The sequence below is a fragment of the Cimex lectularius genome, unplaced genomic scaffold, assembly GCF_000648675.2.
Source record: "Cimex lectularius strain Harlan isolate CLEC.00 unplaced genomic scaffold, Clec_2.1 scaffold345, whole genome shotgun sequence".
Taxonomy (NCBI): Eukaryota; Metazoa; Arthropoda; class Insecta; order Hemiptera; family Cimicidae; genus Cimex; species Cimex lectularius.
In genome coordinates this window covers 77,756-89,921 of record NW_019392908.1, presented here as the reverse complement: position 1 = coordinate 89,921, position 12,166 = coordinate 77,756, and the positions used below count along the sequence as shown (strand labels likewise).

Below are 12,166 nucleotides of genomic sequence, written 5' to 3'. Positions count from 1 at the left end.
GAATTTCAACGGTGCTATTAGATTTTCAGAGAAATGTTTAGATTAAAAGATATCACGATTTTCCGACGCCAGGACGTGATATCTTTCAAAATCGATAAAAAGCGAAATTACTCTGAAATGGTTGAGAATCGGACCATGGACAATATGAACTTTTTTGTTCATTTTAGGGTGAAGAATCTACTGGAGAAGTTTGTAGCACGAGTAGCAATTCACCCTGTATATATATAGAGAGAGAGAGAGAGAGAGAGAATGAGAGGGTGAGAGAGAGAAAGAAAAGAAATAGAAAAAGAGAGAGAGAGAGAGAGAGAGAGTGAGAGAGATAGACAGAAAGAAAGATAGATAGATAGACAGATAGAAAGATGTATAGGTAGATAATAAATGAATAGGTAGAGAAAGAGAGAAATGGAGCGATAGATGGATAAATAAAATAAGGAGAAAATTTCTCTCTTTCTTTCTGCGTAGGGAGAGGGAGAGGGAGAGAGAGAGAGAGAGAGAGAGAGAGTGAGAGAGATAGACAGAAAGAAAGATAGATAGATAGACAGATAGAAAGATGTATAGGTAGATAGTAAATGAGTAGGTAGAGAGAGAGAGAAATGGAGCGATAGATGGATAAATAAAATAAGGAGAATTTCTCTCTTTCTTTCTGCGTAGGGAGGGAGAGAGAGATAGAGTGAGAGAGAGAGAGAGAGAGAGAGAGAGAGAGAGAGAGAGAGAAAGCAATGGCAATTAATAAAAAAATTATAAAGTTTCAAAAAATTATGAAACAATTTAGATAGAATGAAAATGGTAATGAACATTTAAAAGCAATATGTAACCAGAAAAATAAAAAGGGACAGGGTAATTAATCGAGAAAAGTGGTTTTCTCCATACTTTTATAAAAAAATATTGCTTGACAGTAGAAGTTAACAAATATTAAATTAATACACTAAGAAGTAAAAACCACATAGGAAAAATAGGAAGAAAATTTGGGCCGCATTCATTCTGTTGAATTTCGTCCTAATTTGTTCACCACTTCTATCCACTAATTGTTCATCGGAAAAAAGAAAACGTCCTTAGTATGATCGGTATTGCATATTTTATCACTACCATTCGTGTTTTGAATAACTTTTTCGGCGGACTATAAGTCATAAGAGGGTTAAGATTACCTTCGTAACGCAAGGGCGCATCAATTATGGCTCTGTATGTTTTCCTAACGTGCTTTTCTCTATCTTAATCACCTATTTTTCACATCAGTTTTGTCATTAAAAAATTATTTTTTAATAAGAGTTGAAAAAGGCTTTTAACGGAGGGCATGCTCGTTTTTATAGAAGGTAATTTTCCGTACCGCTATAATTTTATTCATCGCTAGCCGCTCACCGGAAGACATTTCCGTTTTACAGTCGGTACGCAACGCGGCGTAACCAGGAAATTATCAACCCCCAGGTCCGCTATAATAGACCGTTTGTATTCAAGAGACTTACGCGGGACAATGCAATAATTAAGGATCAAAAGGAAAACTCAGTGTTTGGTTTTAATACAATTTTCAATTGTTATTGCATAGTACCGTTTAGTTTTACAGTCATAAAAATATGTTGAATAGAAAGGTTCAAGAAACCAACTCACTTTTTAGAAAAAGAAATATTTGAATAACCCTGCTTATTAGGAACATCTTGTGAATTTAAGAAAAAAATGAAAAAAAATTGGGAAAAATAAAGCGGTTCTTCCTTCCTATGATCTGATCTAGGATCCATAAATTTCTTTACATAAGGAAAGAATGTAACTTACACATTGATAGTTTACACAGTTACTTACAACTTTTTAAGATTGGTAGGTTTTTCAAATCTTACTTGTAGCCTTGATGCCAAAAATTTATAGCTGTACCCAATAACATAAAAACCTTTATTTTTTGCATATTAACATGTATGTTTTTTTCCAGGTGAGTGCTTTGGGAAATTGCGTTGGACGATGACAATAAAAAAAGTGAGTTGTGTCTTATAGAATAGAATAGAAATGCTTTTTATTTATTTTTCTCAAAAAACAACATACAAATATGAACAGAAATGGTAAATGATGGAGTGAGTGTGGTGTTCAATCCTTTTTAAAAAGATAGTTTAAAAATATAGATAACAGTAAGTTGTTTTGCAACGAACCGGATTTCGAGCCCGTTAGCTCATCATCAGATTATAGGACTTCTACAACTATGTCTTTCGACATGTACGTAAATAATATTAAACTCCAAATAATTAAATTAATTATTTTAATTGTTATTATTGTTATATTGATTTAATAATATTAAGTATTTACTATTATAATATTTATATGTGTTATAATTTCCTCGTTTCGCACGTTCAAATTGAGCGCCATTAAAAAACCAGCTGCTATTTGGATCGTCGCGTATCAGCGGGTTCACTTTTGCAATTCATGTCGAGAGACGTGGTTGTAGAAGTCCTTCAACCTGATGATGAGCTAAAGAGCTCGAAATCCGGATCGTTTCAAAACAACTTACTGTGAGTAGGAACTATCTTTTTAAAAAGGATACAAATATGAACTGTGCAAAAAGCAAATACACATTTGAAACATCATCTGTCTGTGGGAGTTGGTACGCATAATATGTATGTAATATATATACGAGGCATTGAATCCTATATTAAATCAGCTACCGAGAAAAAAATAACAATACAATAAACAAACTTAATAACGGTAATGGTAATGAGGATAGTAGGAAGCAGGTTTGTGCTATCCAGGCACTGCAGTCTTCTGGCTGTACCTTCTTAGTTCTCTAGTTCAGTGCAGTAGACTCAATCTTCCTTAGAAGTATCAGGACATTAACTGTCGCTGTTACAATTTCATTCCCTAGTTTTTTTCTGTATGTTAGGTTAAATCTCCATTGAGCTTTTGCTTCACATTCGAAGTTGATATGGGTGGCTGTTCCTCCTCATTGCATCATCTGCAGATGAGGTCATCGTTGTATATGCCCATGTTGTGTAGATGTTTTCTCAGTTGCCAGTGACCGGTTAATAGTCCTAGCACTACACTGAATCTAGCCCTCTCAAATTGCATCAGTTAGTTTGTCATTCTTGGTGAGGGTTGTTTCATCATAAATTTGCCGTGTCTAGCGCCGCAAGAGTTTATCCATTTCTCCTTTTCTATTGTTTAGATCCATTCTGCTATTCTATATTTGTTTTTGTTATCCCAAGTAGAGGTTCGGGGCATATGTATGGTCTTGCAGATCCTTCTCTGATCTGTTGGTGTCTGCTTTTTCGTTACCCCAAATTCCTCTGTACCCTGGCACCCAATATATCATCAGGTTGTTTTTCACCTGGGTTTTGGATAGTATGGACGTATTCACTCTCTAATTTTGATGTGATTCTTTTACATACTAATGCTTTAATAGCTGCTATCCGATCTTATGAGGATTTTTTTGCCAGTGTAACCTTGTAACCATTCTCGAGGGCACAAGCGTTGATGACATGTATTTCTGCTTCAAAGACCAAAGTGTACTTCCCTAATGAGTGATTGCTCATATCTTGCGCTTGTACAAAAAAATACTCGATCCGTTTCCTTCGTTTGTTTTGGGGCCATCTGTATACCATATCGTTGTGTCTGATGTTCTCCTGAGTTCTTCCTCTCCTTTATAATTCATTGAGATTTTATAGCATGTTGTAAAGAATGTTACCGGGATAAACAAGCATACTTATATCAAAAATTTCTCAAAATGAAACAAATTAGTTTAATATATGGCCATAACTCATTTATAACTTTTAACAACTATTAATAAATATATAAATATTGTATGCAGTACTCAATTTAACATTCACAAAATAAATAGACTTTGAATACCATTCACGATATCCACACAACATTAACAAGTTATAGATTTGAACGAGAATAAATAAATAAACAGGTGAAAAAGGAAACAGTTAAATATACTAATTTAATAATTAAATTCTTGTGTCAAATGATTTCTATATTTTAATGCGTATATTACAAAATGTATAGTTCCTTCCAATGTTGTCCATTTAAATATTCGAGAAATGTTTTACAATTTTAATTCCAATATATGTAACAAGTTTTCTGAAATTCCTCAGAATTGATATTGTGTCTTATATATTTCAATTGTTGTATCAATTGCAAATTTTGTAAAAAATAAAAACACTGCACTTTTTGTTTGGCTATAGTATAAATACCAGTATATTCTTCTTGTATGACCGATGCAATCTTTTGGTATTGATTCTTTGTTTATATAAAAATATATCCTGGTTTTAATAAAATATAACAACTTTTGTCCTACGATGCTCGATTCCCAGTGGAAGAAAAACGTCACGTGCCTAAGTTGTCTCTTCGATTTCTAATCCAGATGCTATCAGTCAATGTCCCTTCTTTTTCCCCCTCGAGAGAGCGGACGGACGGCCGGCGAGGAAAGGATAAGACTTCTGAAATACAATAACGTGAATATTTCATATCTGAGGAAAAATGAAGGAAAGGTTTCTTCTCCGGCTCCCTTTTGAAGTTACTATCGTGCATGAATAGTGTATAAACTTTTTCCTTTTTAAATAACACCCAAATGATTTATAGAAACTGGTCTATTCGGAAAATGAATACCTAATGTTATCAAAAAGCTATGGCCCTTGAAAAACGAATATCAGGTCAACCTTGATTCTTGATATTTCTGTAATAAACTTTTGAGATATTTATGCGAATGAGTGATCGATTGGCGAAGATGTATTTTACTTAGCTTATAGTAGATAATATTTTAGTTCATTGGAGTGCAACCAATGAGTATTTTCTTCACTCTTGTTTTAAATTTTGTATGTATTTTCTTTCTTATCGTTACAAGTTACTTATTTGAAAGTAGATGTAATGTACTATAAATAAATAAAAAATAAATACTCAGCGAATGGAGAATGAGGAAAAAAAGTTAGTTACTGAGTGATCACAGATAGTAAGTTGGGATTGTAAAAAACACAGTGAGTAAAGTAATGAACTTCAAAATTATAAATTAATGCGTTACTGAGTGAATGATAGTGTATTCGGAGGATGTGAATTACTCATTAATTGACTGAATGTGTTAAAAAAATTTCTTCAAGAATGAATGAACCATCCAGTGTGGCATTAGCGAGTAAAGTAATGAACGTCCAAATAATAAATTAATGAGTTAGTGAGTGAGTGATAGTGTATTCGGAGGATGTGAATTATTCCCTAATTGATTGAATGTGTTAAAAATATACTTAAAGAGTGAATGAACCATCCAGTGTGGCATTCAGTTAATAAATCTACGTTGGAGTTGTAAAGAAGTAAATAAATTTGGAGCCTCTTATTTTCGTTTGAGGATATTCGTTAATTATTGAGTAATTAATTTATTGAGTAACTATTGTTAGTGAGATATATCGAATGTGAGTGAATCACTGATTCAGTAAGTGAGCGAAACCGCGATTAACGTAATCAGTAAGTAAACAAATTAGTGAGAGCGTAATCGGGGGATTGTCAATTAATTACTAAGTGACTGTGAATGAATGTGTCAATGAGTTATTTCTGATAATTATGAATAATTAAATATGTTACTGAGACTGTACAGAGGATATGAATAAATTTTTGTGGGATTGAATGGTTTAGTGAGTTATTTCGAAAGTGAGTGACTCAGTGTGTAAGTCGATGAATGAGTCTGCTATTTAAGAAGTGAATGAATAAATGAAATTAGTGAGTCATTCATTGTGTGATCTGAGGTTGTGATAAATTATTGATCGAATGAATCATTTAGTGAGTTATATCGAAATTGAGTTGAGTTATATCGAAATTGAGTAAGCACAAGCACAAGCAATAAATCTTGTGAATGAGTAAATAAATTAGTGGCCTAATGATGAAAGATAAAAATAATAGGTTATTAAATCAGTGATAGTGAGTGTGGAAGACATGAATCAATTACTTAGTGACTGAATGAGTTATTTTAAAATTAGTGAATCAGTGTGCCAGTTAATGAGCGATTCTTACATGAACTTATTGCAGAGAATAAGTGAATTTACTGGTTAGCTATTGTGTTACCTTTCAGTAATGTAAACGAAAGACAATTTCAATTTCAATACAAACAATATTCTTAATGAATGCGTTCGTGCCCCGTGCGTTTTTGTTACAATTGGTTATTACGTAATGTCTCGTGATCAAAGGCAATCATAACGATTGTCAACTGGCACAAATTTATTTGCCTTGTTTTGTTCCAGAGAATAATTAATAATTAGTTCAGTTAAGCGGTGAACAAAAGTCAAGCATACTTTGATGTAAAGTCCAATTGAACCAGTTGGAAATATATTTTATTCAGCGAGCGTTTGAAAATCCATGAAGTCCGGGAGTATTAGTTCATATTTCATCCTTAAATAGGGCCATTAAGCGATTTAAAAAAACTTCTCTTGGTTCCACATCCAATCTGATATTTATTTATTTACTTAAATATTAAGTTAAAATTTAACTATAGAATTTTTATTATTTTGTGTTTTTTGTTATACAAAGGGCTATAAGAGTCAAAACTTGATTAGAACTGTGGTAAATTATGTGGAACTATTGTTTTTATTCCTCCAATTAGCTTAACAGCTGACTTACATTTCTATAAAGATTTAACAATTTACAAAAAAAAAATGTAGAAGACTTATGAATTACTAAAATGTTGTTTCAGTACAGTAAATAAGTAAAAGTAAGGTTCAAAGTGAGGGTCATACTTCAATTAATATTTGTACCAGTGTCAAAATAAACATACATTCTCGTAAAATATTTAAGCAGATTTTATTCCTAGTCATTCATGCCTGTACTGATTAAACGACGAATAAGGAAAACCTAACTTGGATAAAAAACAACCGACGGTAGCAATTAGAAAAAGAAACGCATACATAAATAATTGTCTGGGAAATTAACGGAACCGGCGCAGAGGGAATGGAAACGGCGAAAAAATTGCTTGCCTTAATAAGGTCTTAATTATCCGCTTTCCAATTAGGTTAAATGTTTAATTTTTGACCAGGATTAGTAAATTCTCGGTAGCCGTGTTATTTGATGGGATTACATCTCGTTTATCTTTTAAGCGAATGCAACGTTTCCAAAAAAAGGACATCTTTGGCTTGAATACATTTTTAAACACAAATTTTAAACCAGAATTATACTATGTAGTGTCATCAATAAAATGTGAAATATATGAAGTAGGTCCTTACTGGAGAGCTTCTCTACCTTTGATTCTACAAATAATTTATTTTTTCTACAAATCTCTAGTTTTTCGGCATCCTTAAATGTCTTTGAAATAAAATATATACTTTAAAACATGAAAGATCGCCACGTATATTTTCCAAGGTATAAACCCATATGTTGTAAAGAATAAAACATTATTTAATGTAAAAACAAATATAACAACAATGTGTACCTATAATTAAAGTAAACGGCGCAAGGGTAGTGATTTTGTTTTTACAAATTAGCTATTCAGAAGCATGAGAAGACTTCCTTTATTCGTCGCAGGATCCGTTCTCGTTCTGCGTACTACCTGAGAATTTAATTACAACGGATTTGCATGTGAATACGTTTAATTTCCCCACCGCGCTATTTGCTCACTCGATGAGCTTTTAATTCAGCTGTGCCGAAGAGAAACGGCTCTTTGACGAAGAGGAGACAATTTCGTCCAACGAGCCAGGAGCAATCAATAGCACTTTGACACGCTTTAAAGTCAAAAAGGCGTGGATGTCAGTTTTTGGATAAAGTCGAAGGGTGTTATGAATTTTGAAGAGGGACGCATGACATTGTGGGGAAAATTGCGCCAGAAGAATCCAGCCTAAAAAATGTCCTAATTTTTTATTGCAATGAAAATTCGTATTTAACCATTTAATTGGTAGATGGTGGATATGTCATACGAACAAACCTTGCTGACATTGGATGAAAGAAGATAAATAAATCTAGCTTTCCGTCTGTCGTAATACTGTTAAGTTGGGGTGGTAATACCGGTCAAATTATAAAAATGATAATAAATAATAAAATGCTAAAACCAGAGTAATTCTTAATATCAGACGTTAATTGTTACAAAATCTTCACATAAAAATATTCTATAAAGAAAAGCCTTTGGATTTTTAGAACTTCTCGTTCATGATTTTATTTATAATTTTTACAAATTTTAATTGAGGCGATATTTTATTAAATAAAAGTAATTAAAATATTTAACGAACAGTTGTGTTTGTGATAATTTATTGTAATGAATGTAATTTATTAGCGTGACAGAAAGGGATTGCTTATAACCCCGCCCCGAGAAATATCAAGTACTCTGAGATGAGTGTATGACGTCTGGAGAGTAAAAGTAATTTATTGGCGTGAAAGGAAGGGGTTGCTTATAACTCCGCCCCGAGGAAGTGGGGGAGTTAATGTGACCAGACATCTATGTTTGTGGTGATACAGCATGTAGCATATGTATTTGTATGTTTTGTTTCTATTCTGTATTTGACAACCTGAAGAACAAACGAGAGACTAGCATTCTAGAATATCAACGTAGTATATATCTGAAATCAGAGAGAAATGAGATCAAGACGCTCAAATGGCTGCAGTTTAAAACAAAATATGCGCGAAAGAAAACAAAAAGAAAGAAAACACGCAGAGGGCCGGCGATGACCTCAGCTGTTTGTCGGCCCATAAACTTCCCACTTAAATATTAAACGAATAACAATTCAATGCTTTGGAGTCTGTTTTAAAGGGGCAAAAGAACTACACTTCCGCAACACACAAGTTATGCCGGGTTTAGCCTATGCACCAATCTGATAACTGTTTTGTTTTAAACAATCCAATATGATAATTTAATTATAATTATATTTATTGCAGTTAAACAATATTGTTATCCAATTAATATATTTCTATTAAGAGACAATCAGGATGGGAAGATTAGAAATCCTTTTTTTTAGTATTTTAATAAAAAATGACAATGTTGAATGTAGATCACTGATTATAAATTTATGATTTATTATATATTAAAAAAAACCTTGTTTCATATTTTTAATCTAGTTTCGAATTGTTGCCTCCTTTTGGAGAAAAATTATACAGGGTACCTCAGTCAGGACATATAGGGTCTTTCTGAACTTTTAAAGTTGAATTGGGGGCTGAAGTACACTGCATAATTTTTCTCCAAGAAAGGTAAAAATTTAAAACTAGACTAAAAAATATTAAACATTTTTGTTTTTTTGGATAGTCTCACTGGTTCAAAAGAAATTCAGCCGGGCCATCTAAAAATGACACCATATATTACTAATTTCGTATAATAGGAGCTTACGTGTTATTTTCTTATGTTAGGGAAAAGAAATCTGCTGTAATATAATAAACTTGAAATATATAAACATTTTTCCGACGTTCTGTTTGGGGGAACGAATTTTGTTTGGTTGGTCATAAGGATCGATTTGTTTACAATCAAAGACGTGTAAAATCAGGTTGTTTGGCTAAGAGAAAAAAACTCGTCCTCGGTTTTAAAAGTGCACATCAACCGCTTCGATAACCCTCTAAAACACGGCGCATCAAAAACGATTGAAACTCGCATGGGTTCTATTCACCTTCGAGAAAATTGTTTCCTCTTTCCTCGTGTCCCTCTTCTTTTTCCGTACTCTTTTCAAAGCCCTCGACGGGTTCTATAGGGATTACTGATCGCGACGGATTGTGCGGGGTGAAATTCGTTAATTTAAAGGAATACAGTTGGCAAGCCCCGTTGCTTCATTAAACAAACAATTTGCCACCTACATCACCGTCGACATTATAATGTGCGAAATAATAAAAAATTTAGGGAAAATTATCGACACACAAATAAAATCATCATCCACCCTTTCATCATCAATTTGAATTTATTTTCCGTTTTACTCAGCCGGAAAATTTTTGTTCAAATTTACTATCATTGTTCAGTGACAAATTCAATCAACTAATTTCCCGTTTGGTGCGAATAAAGTACAAATTTTCGATTATTTGGAGATCGTGTGATGCGGTCTTGTGTGATGTAGGTTTAGAAAAACATTTTCTTTATCGTGCCAACGTTTCGATGTTTATTTAGATCATCATCAGAGCCTGGGATATGCAAACATTGTTTGGATTATAAAAATACATGTAAAATGTGAAAATGAATTTAAACAATGTACGCAATACAGAGATTTTAGGTTTATTCAAAGTATTTGTACTCAGATCTGAAGATGTGTCACGGTCGTATGTCGTATTGAGAATGTTTGTTAAATATAAATGTTTTTTGTTTATATTCCTTTGATTTTGATGTGGGTAAGAAAGTAAGGATAGAAATTCATTTTTCTGTGAGGAATCGGCTTCTTTGAGGTGAAAGGGACGACAATAGGCTTCGTTATCTTTTCAGGAATATTATAGACGGGATTATTAGGGAAAGGAAGGATAAACTGTTGGGGATTTAGGCTATGTAGAAATTATTTGATATGTGAAGTGTAATGACTGTTTTATATGTTGTACTATTTTATGTGTTATTGATATCGAATTTCATTTATGATATTAGCATAGCTGGGGCTGAGTTTATATGTGTCAGTTCTGTAATTGGTGCTGTGTTTATCTCTGTTGATGTAAACGATTTCTAAAATGTTACGTTTAAGTTTGTTTTGTTCTGTGATTAATATTTTTGGATTGTTGAAGTCGAAATTGTGTGGGTGTTCAAAATGGTGGGTAGCCAATGCTGAAGAATTATGTTAAGGTTTTTGCAATCATAGATGTGCTTTTTATCCTCTTATCCAGATATGTAATTCCGATCTAAGTTGCCGGACAGTTTAAACAATTAATTTTATAAATTACAACTTATTTGATATTGGTGTGGCATCTTCAATTTGGGCAAAAAGTGTGTGAATTGTTTTATAGTTTTTGAAAGCTATTTTAAAGTTATCAGAAGAAATAAATGTTTTTAATTGGTGGTGATTAGTGACCGTTAGTCGATAGTTATTCAGAAATCGTGTGATGCGGTTTGGCGTGATGTAGGTTTCAGAAAAACATTTTCATTTATCGTGCCAACGTTTCGATCTTTATTGAGCCCTGAAGATGATCTCAATAAAGATCGAAACGTTGGCACGATAAAGAAAATGTTTTTCTGAAACATACATCTCACCAGACAGCATCTCACGATTTCTTAATAATTACTTTTTAATTGGCGTGATTGGCCGTGAACGAATGGAATGGATATGTATGATCGTTTTTCTGTGTTTGATAGAATTGGTGTAGTGTTATTAGTGATATTGGATGGTGTTAGTGTTGAGTTGTAGTTGTTGATTATGAGTTTAAGAGAGTGATTGTTATGTAGGATATGTTTGTATACCTTTATGTTCTTGTGGTGAAAAGATTCATGGCTCAGGGTAATAATTCTGTAAAGTAGCTTTTTGGCTGTGCTTATTGTATGACTTCCCATTGTATGAAAGGGGTAGTGTGATATAATGTTGAGGTAGCGATCTATGTTTCTCGCCTTTCGATACCAATTGTGATTAATAAATACTACACGTAAAAATGTTCCTTTATTTCACCAGGTATGAATTAATTTATTTTTTACACCTAAATATTAATGATTTCTTTATTAACAATACAAATTTTTAATCATAATATAAATGCAAACAAACCCAGGAAGCGTAGGGGAAAATTATAAATATTTCATAATGATAGATCTAGATTGAATTGACTATTATTTATTTGAGTTAATTTTTTTGCCTTTTTATAAATGACCTGCCAGAAAACTATCTCACAATAGAAAATGGACAGTGTAATTTAAAGTTTTCTTGTGTAAATCTCTCTCTGGGATATGGGACATCAAAATAGATCGAAGGATATAGATAAAAGGCCAAAACACGAACGGAATATACCAGATCGAATCGATATTTATCAAAATAATCAGAGTGGAAAAATATCCTATAAAAGACAGAACCGACCGTTTATTTTAAGCCGCGTAATATGGCAAACTATACTAAACCAGAAGGGAAAACTTGCCGTTGCAAACTTTACCGGGTGATAGCGCACAACTCGTAAAGAGAAGATGGCGAATGTCACAATGTTACGAAAATATTACACGAGGATACATTCACAAACGAGTTTGTTTCAATTAATAACGCCGAAGTAATATCCATTAAATAAGTGCAATTAAAAATAATACATGTAGTGTTGGAGTGAAAATGTTGAAAACAGTAAGAAACGTTTAGCTTAGACAAAACTAGAA

The 12,166-nt window shown here is 32.8% G+C and overlaps 1 long non-coding RNA gene across 2 annotated transcripts in view; it reads left to right on the top strand.

Moving 5' to 3' along the window:
- LOC112127807 overlaps positions 1-12,166 on the top strand; it is an 84,351-nt gene that overhangs the window by 55,235 nt on the left and 16,950 nt on the right. Inside the window, exon 3 of one of the 2 annotated variants that reach the window (XR_002910735.1) lies at positions 1,916-1,967. The exons of the other annotated variant lie outside the window; for it this stretch is intronic. This is a non-coding gene — a long non-coding RNA (uncharacterized LOC112127807). Of the gene's footprint in view, positions 1-1,915; positions 1,968-12,166 lie in introns of those variants that run through there. 2 annotated transcript variants of the gene reach the window in all.